This window comes from Parus major, chromosome 5 (genome assembly GCF_001522545.3).
Source record: "Parus major isolate Abel chromosome 5, Parus_major1.1, whole genome shotgun sequence".
Lineage (NCBI taxonomy): Eukaryota > Metazoa > Chordata > Aves > Passeriformes > Paridae > Parus > Parus major.
The window spans coordinates 48,900,475-48,917,749 of record NC_031774.1 but is presented as its reverse complement, the minus strand read 5'-3'; positions in this window follow the sequence as shown (position 1 = coordinate 48,917,749).

The window sequence follows — 17,275 nt, the reverse complement described above, 5'->3', positions numbered from 1 at the left end:
GTCAACAGTGTTAAAAGTTTATTCAAACTCTGCCCACATACACCAAACCTTTCTCACAGTCCTTCCTTAGCTGATCTGTGCCTCCAACTACCTTGTTCCCCAGTTGCCTCTTTTCCTACCTACAATCTGTGCTCTCTCCTTCCAGATATGGTTCCCACCTCTCTGGAAGTCATTCTGTTGAATGAAGAAATGGGGAGTACTCAACATATCCTCAAAAAAACTGCTGGGAAAGGAAAAACAAAATCTCAGGAGATGTTCTGTGAGATGGTTATAAAATATTTTTTTTTTGCTCTTTTTCCTCCCTCTCCTGTCATCTCCTGGCAGAGATACAGAAGAAAAGTTGGCTTGGCTCCTCTGTGTTCAGGTGATGTTTCTTGCACTTATTTCTCATTTTTCTCCCATCTCCAGCCCATTTCAAACAAACCATTTCTTCTGAAATCATAAAAAAAGGTCACTAAAATGCCTACAGTTTTGACTCAGATTTGGTTCTGAGAAGACACTGCTACCCACAGATTTCATAGAACCAAGTAATTGTTTAGGTTTGAAAAGACGTATAAGATCATCAAATCCAACCACTAACCCATCACTGCCAAGGTCACCATAAACCATGTTCACAAGTACAACACCTACACCTCTTTTAAAGTATCTCCAGGGATGGTGACTCCACCACTTCACTGGGCAGCATGTCCTTGACCACCCTTTCAGCAAATAAATTTTTCCTAATATGCAATCTAAACCTCCCCTTGCACAACTTGTGGCCATTTCCTCTTGTCCTACTGCTTGTTACTTAGAAGTAGAGACTGACCTCCACCTGGTTGTAGCCTCCTCTCAGGGAGCTGAGAGTGTGATAAGGTCCCCCCTGAGCCTCCTTTTCTTCAGGCTAAACATCCAGTTCTCCCACAGCTCCTCCTCATAGCATGTGTGTTCTACACCCTCCTCAAGCTCCACTGTCCTCCTCTGGACATGCTCCAGCCCCTCAGTGGCCTTCTTGTCTTGAGGGGCCCAAAGCTGGACGCAGCACTCAAGGTGTGACCTCATCACTGCCAAGTACAGGGGGACAAACACTGCCCTGGTCCTGCTGGCCACTTTATTTCTGATACAGCCCAGGATGCCATTGGCCTTCTTGGCCACATGGGCACATGCTGGCTCATGTTCTCAGAAAGCTGCTGACCAATGGCCTTAATGAATTAACATTATATCTTATTACTGCCTATGTTAATACATTGAGAAGCCATCAATAACTTCTAAACTTTAATTTCTCAGTTTAATGCATAGTGTTCAGTTTTTCATCTTTTATTTCTCTGAGTTCCATAACCTAACACAGAAAGCATCCTTTATTGTCTTCTAGGGGAAGAAAAATTGCTGACACAATGTATTATTTTTTTGTTTCTCTGCATTCTTGGAGGTCTTTAAGGTACTCAGCTATTTAGTTCTTGTACATAGACACATTCAGGTAACACACTTGTTTTGATTTGGACTGTTTTTAGCAAATAATTAGTTCAACATATCCAAGTAGGGTTTGTTCAGAGTGGGAGAATTTAGATCTCTCAGTGAATAATCAAGCTCAGAATATACTAGAGCAAAAAGACCTGCCATGTAGCCAGGACAGAAAGGATGAGATGTAAGCAGCCAGGGAAACAGGCCTGGAGAGGAAGATGGAAATAGGAAATAGCCAGGTAAGAAACCTCAGACTACACTAGTATCTTTGCAGAATCATTTTGTTTTGTTTATTGCCTAGTTTCATGTCTCTGATGAATAATAGCATCTTGTATTAAAAAAAAAAAAAAAAAAAAAAAAAAAGTGGAAATTCAAGGGAAACTCAAGAGGACAATGAGACTTTTCTATTGAAATTTTTAATATGCCAGAACTACATGGTACAAGTATCTGCCTCTGTGTCTTTACTCACCAGATCCTCATTACTTTTAGCTGACCACTTCCTTATTACTCTTGTCATTGCTGACTTGCATTTCACCAACATGAGTGATGGCCTGACCTGGATAGGTTGCTCAGGAAGCTTTTCTGCTTTTAAAGGATGTCTTTTTAACCTCAATAAAGCCCTGTACTTCTCTGCTTAACCATAGTTTTATTCTCACCATTTTACTTTGTTTTTGTTCTCAATGATACACAAACCATCTGTGCCTCTAACACAATGTTCTTGAATAGCCTCCAGGCTGTTTCTGTGGTTTTAAAGTTTTTTACTTTGCCCTTCAGCCTGCTGTTAACCATTTTCCTCATGGTTTTAAAATATGCCCTTTTAAAGTTTTTCACTTTTTTTTTTACTCCTGTGGGGGAATTGTGCATTGGGATTTTTGAGGTAAGGTTTTGGTATCAGAGGTACTGAAGGGGTTTCTTCTGTGAGAAGCTGCTAGAAGCTTTGCCTGTATCTGATGGAGCCAGTTCCAGATGGCTCCAAGACAGACCAGACACTATCCAAACCAAGGCCATCAGCAACAGTGGTAGCACTGCTGGGCTAAGGTATTTAAGGAGAAAAAAAACAAAAAAACCTGTGCAACTGCAGCCAAAGAGAGCAGTGAGAATCCGTGGCAGAAAGAGCTCTGCAGACATCCAGGACGGTGGAGAAGAGGCAGGGGCTGCTCTGGGCACCAGAGCTGAGACTCTCCCCCAGCCCACGGTGCAGCCCATGGTGAGGCAGCTGTGCCCCTGCAGCCATGGAGGTCCATGGCATGCAGAGATCCACCTGCAGCCTGGGGAGCACCCCACACGAGCCAGCACATGTCCGAGAGAGGCAGTGACCCCATGGGAAATCTGTTTGCAGTGATCTTCTGGTGGGACCTGCAGACTGTGGAGAGAGGAGCCAGACTGGGACAGGTTTCCTGTCAGGACTTGTGACCTCGTGGGAACCCATGCTGAAGCAGCCTGCTCCTGAAGGACTACACCCCATGGAAAGGTGATTGGTGATAAACTAATATAATTTCCCTAATATAAGTCTGTTTTGCCCATGATAGTAATCACTGAGTGATCTCTCCCTCTATATCAACCCATGAGCTTTTTCTTACATTTTCTGTTGCCTACTTCATTGAGGAGTGACAGAGCAACTTAAGTGGCATCCAGTCAGGATCAACCCCACCACAAATTGCCTTCAATTGTCTAACAAAACCTGATTGTCCAAGGATTGCTATTTGCCAATGAAGTTCAATTTTGTAGAACTAGGAAGTCCTTGAATTTGAGATGTTTAAAATAATTAAGTCTATATTTTAGGCTCAGTGCAGCTTGATGAAGACTGCATCAAAATTTCCATGGGCTGGTGACCAAAGAAATGTCCACTCAGTAACAGTAACTTTGCTTTTTCACCAATCCTGATATTCCAAAAATGTGATTAGCCTAGAGGAGAAAGAAGTGTCTTGTGTTTACATCACCAAACCCAGAATTTAGACTGAGTTCACTTTTTTATACTGTCAGAGCTCCTTTGGGCGACTTTGACCAAGCAATCACTTTGTGGTTGTGTAACAGCACAAGACTTACCTGAGCGAGGTGATTCCTGGAGTGAACCTTAATGTGCTCCCTGAACTCAGCTACTCATTTTCATGTTTCTACTAAATGTAACCTCAGATTACCCCAGCTCAGTCTGCCTGTAAAATCCAGCTGTCCATGTCAAAAGGAACATCTTAGACTTACTGTGAAGGACCATGGGAAGGACTGTAGGGACAGCTCTGCTGTCTGTTCATCTTCAGCCCCATAACCACATGGCAATAATGAAAGCCACAGTTGAAGGATGTCATATCAGGCCCAAAATAAAGTGATTTACAGAAAATCATATAGAAAATGAAAATACTTTCCTACTTTTCTTCCTAAGGAGAGCAATTTGGATTTAGCACAGAAGTGACTTTGACAAATGCAAAGCGAGGTAGTCACAAAGGCTGCTGTTTGCAGAACAGCACGAGAAGCAGCCCCTGCCATGGACTGGGGACAGTGGCAGCACTCTGACTCTCCAGGAAGTGTGTATTCTCTCCAGAAAGAGAAGTCTTAAAAGTCCTACTAAAACAGGGGTCTCTACGTCTGATGGTATCAGGTAATCTGACACCAAATATTTTTTTTCATGGTAAAACTATATTTCCTCAGTAAATCATGATGTAATGTGTTATAAACAGAATACTACAGTAACTAATGCTTCCCTTTCCTAATGTCTGAAAGATTTGAAATTTGTAGTAGCAGATATTTAACTTTTCCCCTATTTTCTGTGGATAGTTTTCAGTCCTTTTTTTACCTCTGCCAGCCTAGCTGGGTCAGGGCACGATGATGCTCCTAATTATCACTCTACTTAAGAAATTAATTAAGGTAGCAGATTTAAGCAGAAGTGCTGCCCTCCAAACCTCATTCATCCAGGTGTCCTAAAAGTACAACAGGAGCATTTACACATGTGTGAATAATAGTTTTCATCATAAATAGGGATTTCCAGATATCAGATTTAGGATAGGTTCTGCTACTTCTCCTTTGTCATTCGGTAGTAAAACCACTAAGATCCAAGGTGTAAGTGAGAGGAAGTTATTGTGAAAAGCCTCCTTAGGTTACCTGGCAGACACAGGCATGTGAAGTCTGGGGTGCAGATACGCACAGTTGAGCAGTGATTCCAGAATATATAGAAGATTGACCTATATTTCATGATAAAGCATAAGTCATATGTATCTTCAAATTTTTCTATCCCTGGGATAAGACAGCAAGCACCTTTATTTAACAGCTATCTTCCTTTAAGGAGAAGACAGGGCTAGAAAGGGAGACATGAGGTGACATTAGGGAACTTAGCTTCATGGTATAGGAATGCTGACAGGAGCAGTCTGCCTCTGCTTTAGTCCCTGGAGAAAGTGTATGTGTACGCACTTGATCCAATTTTCAGCTATAAATCAGTATCAATCAATCCACTGTAGTCAATTCTTTTGTCATTTTCACTTGCTTTTGGTAGTTACCAAGGAAATTGGCTCAGTCTTCTTCTGAAAGTTCTTTTCATGAACCTTCCTTCCTATAAACGTGTGCTGGAGAGAACAAGATTAATTGGGCATGAAATACAGAGAGTAAAAATGAGAAGGGAAAGAAAGAAGGAAAGATTAAAAACTTAGGAGAAGAAAAAAGGAAATAAATATACCAGAAAAGGTTATCTAAGGTAAATCCAAAAGAAGAGGTGTTTCCTGGGCAATTTTGGCCTTGTTAGGTCTGCAGCTACAATGAAGAAATCTGTAGAACCTGTTGGCTTCATAGGCAGAGACAAATCTCTTCCACTCCTAAGCCGCTGTTGCAATGGTGTCCAGAATTTATTGGGCATGGCAGCCAGGAATGAAGAGAAAGTTGGCCACAAAAGAAGATGGGAGAGGAAAAAAAAAAAAAAGAAAAAAAAAAAAGGATAGAGAGAATCTAAAAGCTATTAACTACATAGGAAAAACATCAGTCAAAAAAAAAATTATATACAAAAAAAAGTGAGAATACAGCTTTTATAATGAATTCAGTATAATTATTTTTCTCAAACAGATATATAAATGTGCCTCTCATGTACAGCCTTTGGGCATGTGTGTATGCATGCATGTAGACTTTTTCTGTTCTTCCCTCTGATGGTGGTTTAGGATGAGAGAAGATGAGAAAACTATGATTAAATAGCTGTTTTCTAGTGATTTTCAACATTTTCCCTATCAGGTTTTACACCCGCTATTCCAACTGGATCAAAGTGTCGGATACCTAATATGTGAAGAAGAGGACAGTGCACTTGAGATGTGGAGAAGCAAACATTTATGAGTATGTGGGAGAAAATGAAGGGAAAAAGCAAAAGAAAATGGTAGGTGTGGTGTCAAGAGCAGGTGAAGAGAGCCTCTGTACTCCTTTCTTGAACAAAGACAGTCATTCATATGATTGAACAATGAGTTTCAGATACTTTTCTATGCAACATTCTGAAGTAAGCAAACAGTATCTTAATTTTCAACAGAAATCCCTTGAAATGGCAGAATTGTTGCACTGCAATGCCCAAAAGAAAGTATCACCTTGTCTTACTTGTGGCTGTCTCTTCCAAGGCAGTACATACTGTAGGTCTGTGTAAGCAAACCATGATATAAATATGAAAAGAATTGTATTCCACATGACTGACCTGTTATGCTCTATACAGCCAAGTTAGGAATTACTGGAAATTTTTGGCTTCTGGCACAATGAATTGGTGGTGTCAGAAGAAGCCATTGATACTGAAAGAAGAAGCAACAACGTTGTCATACACTAGAGGAAGAATTGAGAAAACAACTGAAAAGGCAAAAGATGAATATTCTGAACATAGCAAATGCATACTATGAGCACCATTACTTTATTTCTATCTGCTTCTCCTGCAGCTTTTTATATTAATCCTTCCTTAGGCTGGGATTTTTAATCTGTTCTGCTCCATTGCACAGTTATATCCACCCTGAACTGTTGAGAGTATCTCTGGTTCCATTAATGCTAGTGTAATTCTCCATTACTTGAGACATAGCCAAACTTCTTCTCTAGTCTGTAGCAAAGGATCATTTCATCCAATTGATTTATATTTTTCCACCCTGACTCTGTAGTCAGTTGTATCAGACCCCTTTGGCCAAGCTCTCTCATTTTTAGTTTTAAGGTGCTGGTGTTAATGCAAAGACATTTTTATATTTCTATTTTACAGCTAATGGTGAAGTCATCATTATCCCTTTTAGGTAAGACTCTGAGGACCTCTATTCTTTACTCTGAGGCTCAGGTGCTTGTGATGTGACCTTGGGTAAATTATTTAACCTCCCTGGCTTCTAGACTGGATTTTTATATTGCCAAGGTAACTTAGAAGAGGCTCCAGTGAAACTTGTGCAATTTCAACAAGAAAGGAATTTGAATGGGGGGAGACTTGTCCCCTGTACTTAATTTTTCAAACCCAAAGTAGGTGTCATCATCAGTTCCCTCTGTGTTTGTTTATAAAACATTGACTTCATCTTATGAAAAGTACTCCAATGATCCAAATTACTGTATTATTGTTTGATTATTGTTTCTTGAAAGTGATTTCCTTGCCCCTTACGGTTTCCTGATACTAATGTCCTGGAAAACTAGCACAATCCAAAATGGTGTCCTGATGCCACCTTACCACCAGATGAGAGAGATGAGGGATGCCTGAGAGTTTCCCTAAAGAAAGAACGACAGGTGTGCACCCAAGACATTGAACTCTTTGGTTCCCTGTGGCTGCACACTCCTGCACCATATGAGATTTGTGCTGGGGCAGACCAGATGTATCCACTGTAATGCCTACAAGAAATGACATGACAGAGTGAAAATACCTTAATGATTTTCATGAAAGCAGGGAACTAAGTGCTTCTGCTGGTAGGACTTTGAAAGTAAGAGCAAAAATGGTGGTTTCTCTGCTTAATCATGAGAATTTTTTTAGTGGAAAATGTTTACTTCATTACATTGGCTTAGTGCACTAACAGTCATGTGTACAGAACTGGCAGGTGGGGTTAGGTTTCATTCATTGAGGGAGAAAGTTTACTCTATAGTTGCAGTGATAATGTGGAAACCAGCTGGTCTGGTGAACATAGTAAACCACAATGATGGTTGAGATTTACATTTGAACTTCTGTTTTCTTTCTTGAAAGAGCATCCAATTTTTCAAATATACCAAAATAAATGTTAAAAAAAAAAATAGAAAAAAAAAGGGGGGAAGCTGGAAAAAACTCGGAAGATTTGATTAAATTTATATTAGCTCAAATGAATCCACTGAGAGAACCTTTAGCTCTGAAATCATACAGTGAATACTTGGGAGCTGGGCTGTTTGGTCGTTGAGTTTTTTCCTGTTTGTGGGTTTTTTTCTTTTTTTTTCTAAAGATGCCTAAATTATATCCAAGCAAAGCTGAGCTACATTTAAAAAAAAATGTGAACAGCAACCTTTCAAATTTATTCAGACTAATGAGCTAGTCTAAATTTTGAGAATACTAATTCACAGAAGTCAGTTCTGTGGTGGGAGAAACACAACAAGGTTGTCACAGGCTGTGAACAAAGTGAATTGGTTATATGACTGACAGTAAAGATTTCTTTTAACATCAGTAAAAGGAGGCTGAAGTGACAGGTAAAAGGACAGATGCAGAATTCTGCAGCACTCTGAGAGTTTGTGTACTATCACTAAGGGACAAGTTGACTTGATACCAACTTAATAGGCTCAGCAGGGGCTGAGCAAAGGGATGGAGGCTGTAAATGGGTGTAATAGGGCATCTACACTGTATCAGCCTAAGCATGAAATCTAGCTGGTTTTGGTTGAGGAAATTAATCACATTATCTTTAAAGTGGAGCTTGTCTTTTAATCTAGGACCTGCTTGGCATATAATATTTCACAAGAAGCACGCACATAATTTTAGTCACTTTTACTCATCTCCAGAATGAATTTAACATCATCACAAGGCAGCTTAGATTCAACATCATCTCTGAGAAAATGAAATACTGGAGCAAAACTATAAATGGGAATCTTAAGACCAAAGGGGTATAAGCAAGCATACAGCATTTAACATGCTGTATAATCTGCTAGCAAGAATGCTTGCATAAGAAAAGGTGAAGTTTTCACACTTTCCTTGTGCATTGGCAGGTCCAGTCTAATGAGCCTCTGAGAAAGCATTGGCTAGTGCATTCAGCACCAGATGAATTAAGATGGGAGATTCTTGCCATCAGAAATAATTCTACAGTGGGAAGAAATCCTGCTGTGCTGAAAGTTGACCTCTTGGACAAACATGCTGTAATAAAAAGTGCTATTTGCTACAAGCGCACTGAGAGTTTTAAATCATCGGACTAAAGTACCCCAGGCTCTGACAGTAAAATTTTCATTCAAAGAAGGGCTCAGCTTCACAACACAATAAATTATATATGACTAGGACATATAAAACATTTAAAGATATACAGAAACTCACTGTATTTGTGTTCAGTAGACAAGTTCATCTCTTGAAGTACTTTTTTATGTCAATCTTGCCTATTCAGATGAAGCTGGGGGGAGTCTTTTTCTCAAAACAAGTAGAAGCAAAACGAACTGGATGTTTTCGACCAAGTGTCTGAATTTAATTGCTATATGGGTGTTTTTTGTGTATGGTGAGCAACTCTATGCAGAGATTAGGGATGGTATGCACCTATATGGGCAATGCATAATGTTGCCCATTATAGTAAAAAAATGAAGGATGCCTGGAAATCTTTAGCAAAATCTTGCAAAAAAATAAAATAAAATCACAATGATGCACAGGGATATTTCTGAGTGGGATATGTAGAAGAAAATGATTCCCCAATAGCTGTCACATGATCCTGGTGACCTCCTGGTGAGGCTGATTTTAGGAATAACTGCCAAAGAAAGCAGACTGCTGAACTCTGCTGACACACAACCACTACCCCCATACACACTAAAACAAAAGTATATTTTCTGATGCTTCCATCACACACAAAAATAAATAAAAAATCTGGCTAGCAGCAGCTTTGAGGAAATATTTTTTCTCATCCCCAATTGCAGCAAGTACCAGAACCCTCTTGCAGGCATAGTAAAACAGTAATAGCTGTTGGTAAACCTTGAATTTTCAGGGAAATTAGTAAAAAAGGTGAGGAGATAAAAAGGATGGATCAGAAATAATTTAAATCTGTGAGAAGAAAAACTACTTTTTGGGGCCAGTTCTCCACACCCTGGCAAAATTTTTCTGCAGAAAAGCTAGTAAAATTTGGACAATAGACTCTTTTAGAGCATAGATGATCTCATGACTTGATTATAAATCAAGGGCGAGGTCCCTCTCTGCAAGTTCATGCACAACATGTCTGCATAAAGAAAAGCTGGGGAAATTTCTAACCATCTCACATCATGTGAGCCAGAGGCATCCAGGACCATCATGTGCTCTTCTGTGCAAGACACATTTGCTATTGTTGTTCCCAGCTGGAAATGTACATCTGACTCTAATGGAAACAAGGAAAGAGAGTAAAATGGCTTTGGGATTACCCTGTAGGGTTAATGTCCAGGATCCAAATTATTAGCACATATTAAATATGCATAGAAAACAACAAAAATAAAGTAAAAAGACAGGAAATATAGTCGGAAGGTAAGTTCTTTAATAGCAAGCAATGACTTTTCCCTTCTGACTGTACCATGTCCACACAATCATACACAGCTTTAGACCATATAGAAACCAGTACAATGGACACTAATACATAATCATTGTGCAGACATTTTAAGTCTGGATTAACATTAGCCTGAAAAGTAATTTATAGTTAGTCCTCTAAAAGGGGGCTGTGAGTATAAGTAAGGCTGTGTCTACACCAGTAGCATAACTGCAGTTGAAAGACTTTTACTTGTGTGCTGCTCTGTCTTTCCACATAGACAAACCCTCATGTTCCCACAAACCACTGACTTTCAGCCCCCTTAGGCTCTGCTGAAAATTCTGGGTTTATGTTTAATCCATCCATATATATTCTGTATATTATCTATTAAGTTCCATTAATATGTGACCTGTTCTTCACTGGTGGTCTCAAAGGTTTTGAGATATAACCTCAGGTAAATTTACATCAATAGACCTTCAGCATTTTACACAGAGATCAGCCTCCATTTCTCAGAGGAACACTGATTTTTAGGAATAAATCCTGCCTAGCTGCCTTCATGCACCCAGTCTTGTCTTTGACTGCTGCTTCTCTTCTTCCCACTCTCTTATACATGTAGGACACTTGTCACCTCACTTTTCTTCTGAGGATGAGGAACCTAAATCAAAATAGGCAGACTCAAACTATATTCCACAACTTCGGAAATAACACCCTTTTTTTTTTTTTTTATGAGAAAGAAGTTTAACTGCAGTGTCTAAGTATGCAGACAGATTCATTCATGTGTGTATAACCTCTTGCCAAACCAGCATTCCAGGGCAGGTATTCAGTTAATCACAGTTTGCACAGGGACTTCAGCCAAACCCTCAGGTAGCTTTGTTATGTTTTAGTCTTTTATTTGCTATAATTCAGTATCCTACACCTGTGTTCTCCGGAACCTACCAAAATCAAACTGGGAGGAATGATAAACAAGCCAGATATTTACTCCCTGATTTTATATTTTTTCTTCTATTCTCTCACATGAGGTTTAATATTTCGCCCAATCTATATAAGACATAAAACATCATAAATGGAGGTGGACATATTACACTGCCAAGAGAGCGAGTTCAAAAATCAATATTTATGATCCTACAAATGATTTTTTTTTCCTATTGGTCCTCTCTAAAAATAAATAAAAAAAATATCAGAAGGGATTACTGCACCTGAAACACCTATGTTAGAATAAGTTGTAAAAAATTGTTGATGATTAACAGTATTTCAGTTAGGTCTTCAACCTGTTTCCAGACAATACAAACAATAGCATGTTCTGAAGGCAGAGTAGGAAACAGGACAGGAGACGAGGCTTTTTACTGATTGTGTATTTCATACCAAAATAAATGGTAAGGATGCAAAACTAATGAAATATTTAGGAAAGCAATAAAGTATTCTAGAAAGATTACTTCACACACACATACTCATACACACAGAGACAAAGAGAAGAATTAAGCTTGAAATCCACTCTGTTCACATTAAACCCAGATGTTTGGACTTTGTGCAAGTGGAGCGTGGAGCAGCTGCAGAAAGGAAATCCAATCTGAACCTGCAACCAAGATGAATGTGAGCCCTTTAAGTAGCTCTGGAACAATTCCCTCCAGAACCAAGGGGCAGGGGTAGATTGTTCTTGCAACCTCCGACTGGCATCTGTCCTCCTCCATCAGCACTCACCCCTCTCACTGGAACTGCAGGCACCTTGTGGGTTTCCACAAATCTCATTTAGGATACATTACGCTGAACTGAATTCTTTCTCCAAAATTAATTTCCCACATATGCATTCAGAGTCAAACTTCATTAAAAAGAATGAAAAGTTGCTCCATAATAATTATCAGAAAGCAGATTGTTTATAAAATGTAATGAAGTATTTATCCAGTTTTTGTTTTGCTTCTGAATTCTGAAGCAACATTAAAAACATGTCTTGCATCTCTTTTGAAAGGTTCAGTGTCTCCAGTATAACACATTCCAGACTGACGGAAAAGGATAAGGATATTTGTATACATAGATATAGGTGATATTGATATACAGCTGTAGACACACACACATATTGCATTGTTTACATAATTTATTTCTCAGCTGAATCTCTTAAGGGTCCTGATACAATGCAATAACTCCCTTATTCAGAATTCTGCACACAATTTCCAACAAGTACTTAAACATGCTTTAATTTTATTCTTGGAAATCTTAAAAGCATTTAGAAAGCTGTTACTCTCTCTTAGAAGAAGAGCCCACAATATGAATATGAATACTGGATTAACTATTAAGGCTAATGTAACATGTTAATAATACAGCAGGTTCACGCTGCTGGTTGCTTTTAATAACACAGCAATACACTGAAATTCATGATACCTGGCAGAAACTGTGTCCGTAGCCTCATATAATCATATTTAGGAGCTGCTTTCAGACTACATTCTCTCTTCTCAAATTTTAGATAAAAAACCCCAAAGCTTTATACTTACATAGTATCTTACATCTGAGAATCTTAAAGGACTTTCATTTCCCATAGTATTAACTTAATACAACAGTCTTCTCATATTCTCTTTTATTTGTATTTGTCTTCTTCCCTGCCTTTTGTCTTCTCTCATACCCACTGCCTATATACATTTATTCCTGCTTCTTTTATCTATACCTGTATAGATTAATTCCTTTTGATATGTCCATACTGCATGCACTTGTGTATCTACAATGAGTTTCTGCCTTCAGATTTATATCAAATAAAGAAAGACAATTTCTAGAATTAAAAGAAATACATAAAAAACCCCAGCAACACTGTTCTATATCCTAAATGTGTGTCTTTGTAGTTTAAAACATCAAACCTCATTACAGAACAATGGCTGAGATTGTTGGTAATTATGGCTTAGAAGAAAGATTTTAACTTTCCTGACATAGAAGGCATATTTTTTCTGTTATTTTCTTCTTTTTTTTTTTTTTTTTAAACTTTGTTTTTTTTCACAGCCTAAGCTGAAACTGTTGAAGGCACAAAGGGTGGGGAAGTACTGGGACCTGATTAGAGAGCAGAACTGACCATGACACCAGTCCCATTCCTCCACAGAGGAGTGTCTGGTCTTACAGGATGCCATCACCTGGAGCTAAGAATTTGACTTAGAAAAGACCCATTATTATCAGACACCTGCAAGTGGTCAAAGAAGTCACACCCAACACAGAAGATGCACCTGAATGTCCAGGAAGTTAAATACAGTTCAAAAGGCAGGTTGACCATCTTCAGTATGTTAAGTCCTAGGCAGCTTGGTTTGAAAAGGGTTTTTATTCTCAGCTGGTTATTTAATGAGAATTCCCCTGGCTTTTTATAAAAGAATTTGAAAAATGAACTTGTGGATCAGGTGTGTCTAACAAATTCAGTGCATTTTTATCCAGGATCTCATTTAAAGAAAAAAGCTCTATAACAAATAATAGTTGTGGAAAAAAATAGCTCCCAGAAATAAAAATTTCCTCCTTTCAGATTGGCTAACTCACAGATTCTACTTTTACATCAAAACCTCTTTTATAGAGTAAGATTACATTTGGATAGTCTTGTTATCTATGTACATAGCATAATCCTTTATAAAAAACTAGTTTCTTGTGCAAATATATCTCTTTTGGCATCAGCTTCTGCTGTCTGATCAAGAATGATCTATTGTCAGTTTTCTGTTGTCTCTCCTCAAAAGCTTTGAAAGTCTTTTTTCTCATTTTCTTGTAAGAAATAATAGCTAACACATAATAGATAACAATAAAAACATTTTATTTGCTTTTGGGTGGTGGAAGTGTAAAATACTGCTACTCGAGCAGTCACAGATATTGTATTAATTATTAAGTAACACGTACCTCTTAATTAAAGAACCAAAAATAACCACCAAAAAAAACAACAAAACCAAAAACAGCAAATGGAAAGAAGTAAAGGAGTCTAGAAAGGGCCCATGGAATATGATGTCACTCGGAATCTGTTACAAGAAGAGCCTTATGATTTATTTTGAAATTAAAACTCCTTTTATGCTTATTAAGGGAGGGGGAGTAGTAAGGAGACCTCAGATCAGAATATGTGTATTTAAACAAAGTATTGGGTTTTGTTGTGGGGCAAATCCAAAACCAAGAGAGGCCTATTTTACCCATTCTGGTTTTCATATTAAAAAAAAATGTTCCAAGAACAACTATTCTCATGAGGTTTTGGCTCAAGATGGCAGGAATTTTAGGAAAAAACAGATGATCTCACAAGACCTCCGACATCCAAAGCAGAAAAAAAATATCACAAGTCAGTTTGTGCCACATGCCACTACTCAAGGCCAAAAATCTGCTGAGAACAGTCTAAAGAAATGTTGGGCTATTGAACCAAAAATAAAAATTTCTGATTTTTTTTTACTCTTAGGCTTAAAGTGTAAACAAAAATCTGACCACAAGATGCGTATGGTCTCCTCCAAGTAACTCTCACATATGTCATCGATGACCAAGTCTCACATCTATTGTTGATGACCTCCTGGCTGAAAAATAAACATTCAACGTAAGAATACAGCAAAAGGAGGATCCTATTATAAAGAGGATAGTATATTTCCATTTCCAAATAATTTAGCATCAAATTACAAATGATGACATGAAGGACCCAGATCTTTATTGTGACAAGATGTGTGGGGAAGGAAGAGGGCAGAAGACAGCTTCATCATAGATATATAGTCTGGTGGAACTGATTTTGAACAACTATTTTGTCCAGCTTAGGAAACTACTGTCTTTATGGTCAGCAAAGGCTGACAGGGTTCACAAACACCATTTGATTTTTCACACACTCAATATCACGCACGCAGTTGCATATGGATTCAGTTTGAACTGTGTGAATATTTGCAAGACTGTTTTCAAAAATAAGGTACTTGACATGGAGTTGACATTGAATAAAATCAGCTAGGTGGATGTAAAAATTATATAATTCTATAAGAGGCTTTCAGCACATGTTCTCTGGACCAGAACCTTGATAGGTACAGGATGGTATATATCCATCTAGTTCAGTGTTTATTTTATGCTGGCTTTGAGCCTGATCTTATACATTTATTGTACACAAGCATATTCTCTTATTTTCTAAAAATAACACTACACGATTGAGAGATGTTGTCAGCTTTGGAAGGAGATTTTCTGTAACATTTTGAAATTTTACTAAAATGAGAAAATAGAACCGGAATACTTTTTTTGCCAGATTTTTAAGCTATGAGTTGAGAGAAGGGATCATAGAATAAAATAGTATATCAACTCATGGGTGCAAGACAGATATTTATGACATGATTCACTGTAGCCTTGTAGAATGAAAGTGAGATTAATAAAATGTGTTCAGAGGAGTGTGCAAACTGTTGCATCCTCTGAATTCATTGAAGATGACGTGAAAAAGTTGTTTGGATGCTTTATCATGTGTGGATATCCTATAAAAAATGCTAGTCTGGAAGTAAAAGCGGCCAGAGATAAAGATGAGCATGATGGGGTTGACAGTCCAATTAAACTTGAAAACCTCTTTTTATGTTACACATTAAAAATCATGTTTGAACCAATTAACAGAATGAATAAACATAGTATCATTGTATGTGTACTATGCATCTATAAAAGTAGAACACAAGACTCGACTATAGCATTTCAGTATAGTATTTCAGTGGTGTTTATATTGCAGGAGATATGACGGTATTGCAGGAGAGGTTTGGGATAAGGTAACCTTTGGTTTATACACGCCCTTAAATAAGTCAGCAGAGCCTATAATTTCCTCAATTCAACCTTATTAGAAGGACTTCATTCTCTTAAATATATTAGAAAAGAAAAAGGGATTAGGATGAAGAAAGGTCAATAAAGAACAAATAGATCTTTCCAGTAACTGAAGGAAAAACTCATTTGATCCCCTGGGTACCACTGAGTTTCAGCTCTGTTTTCTGGTCCTCTTTTTCTCTTGTGCCTTGTGCAGAGCTGATTTTCTGCCTCTCAGGACACGCTTGGTCCATGTATCTTTCCTGGAACATCTTGGTTATTGCCACAGTTCCTCCAGAAGGATTTGAAAGGGCTGTCTGGGAAATACCTGGGTTGAAACTCTTATATGACTGAATTAAACAGGGAACCACCCAACAAGACACAGCCAAAATAACTTGCAAAGTTGTCACCCTTTGAATTACTTCAGGTGGGTTGAAGTCAGCATGTGAGATACCTAGCTGGAAAAACTCATGACTTTGCAGATTGATCCATGGACTAAACAAGACACCTACTTCCATGTTACATGAAGGAACAGACACCTCTGACTCTGACTACAATTTCAACTTTTTGCTCCAGTGGCACAAAGCATAGGCAACGATTTGTTTGTATGGTACAGGACAATTTTTCAGCCAGTCTAAGGTGAGACACAAGAAGAGACAATTGGGATTATTTTCTAGCTATAAATGTCTTGTGTGCAGCAAGATGGGAATAATTTGATTCTCCCTCTGCTCTGCCAATTCTGCCCTGAGATGCCAAACACCAGAAGTTTCAGAAGGGAGGTAGAATATCATATATAACCAGGTGTGTCTGTGCTATTACCTTTTTGACCCACCTCAAATGGGTGGGGGTAATTTTAAACTGGCATACCAAAAAGGCAATGTAAATGAACTGATTTGCACATACAGTTAATGGTTTAATGAAGTCAAATTTTACACCTACTCCTCATATGTTATTCTCAGAAAATATTTTTCTCCCTAGTGAAAAATATTACTAAACCAATTTTTTTCATTGTTTACAATTTTGTTATAAAATTCTCCTATCAGGATCCAAACTACCCTTTGTCTTTCAGCAGAAAGGGAAATTTTAAACAAAAAGCAATCTTAAAAAAAATAAATTTATCATTCATCAGAAATCCATTATCCAAGAGAAAAAAAACCAACAAATACTGTGTTAGAATCTCTTGACTGACTGACTTTTCAGCCATTATATTCCTACTATTATTAACGGATTTGTTATTATTAGCCCTGGTTGTTTCAGACAAGCAAACACTTCCTAAAGCAACATTATTGAACAATATTTCATTAATTTAAAATCACTAAAATCTCTTAAAAGACATCCTATAATGGGAAAATATGAGAGAAATGGAGCACTGGGAAGGCTCACACTGAATTTTAAAGCCCATCTGACTGTTGTGTGACATATAAGCACATTGTGTTGTATGCAGCATTTTTACCCTACACAATGGCTTAAAAATATTGTGTTTTAGATTTTTTCTTCCATTAAAAATTTCATACAAA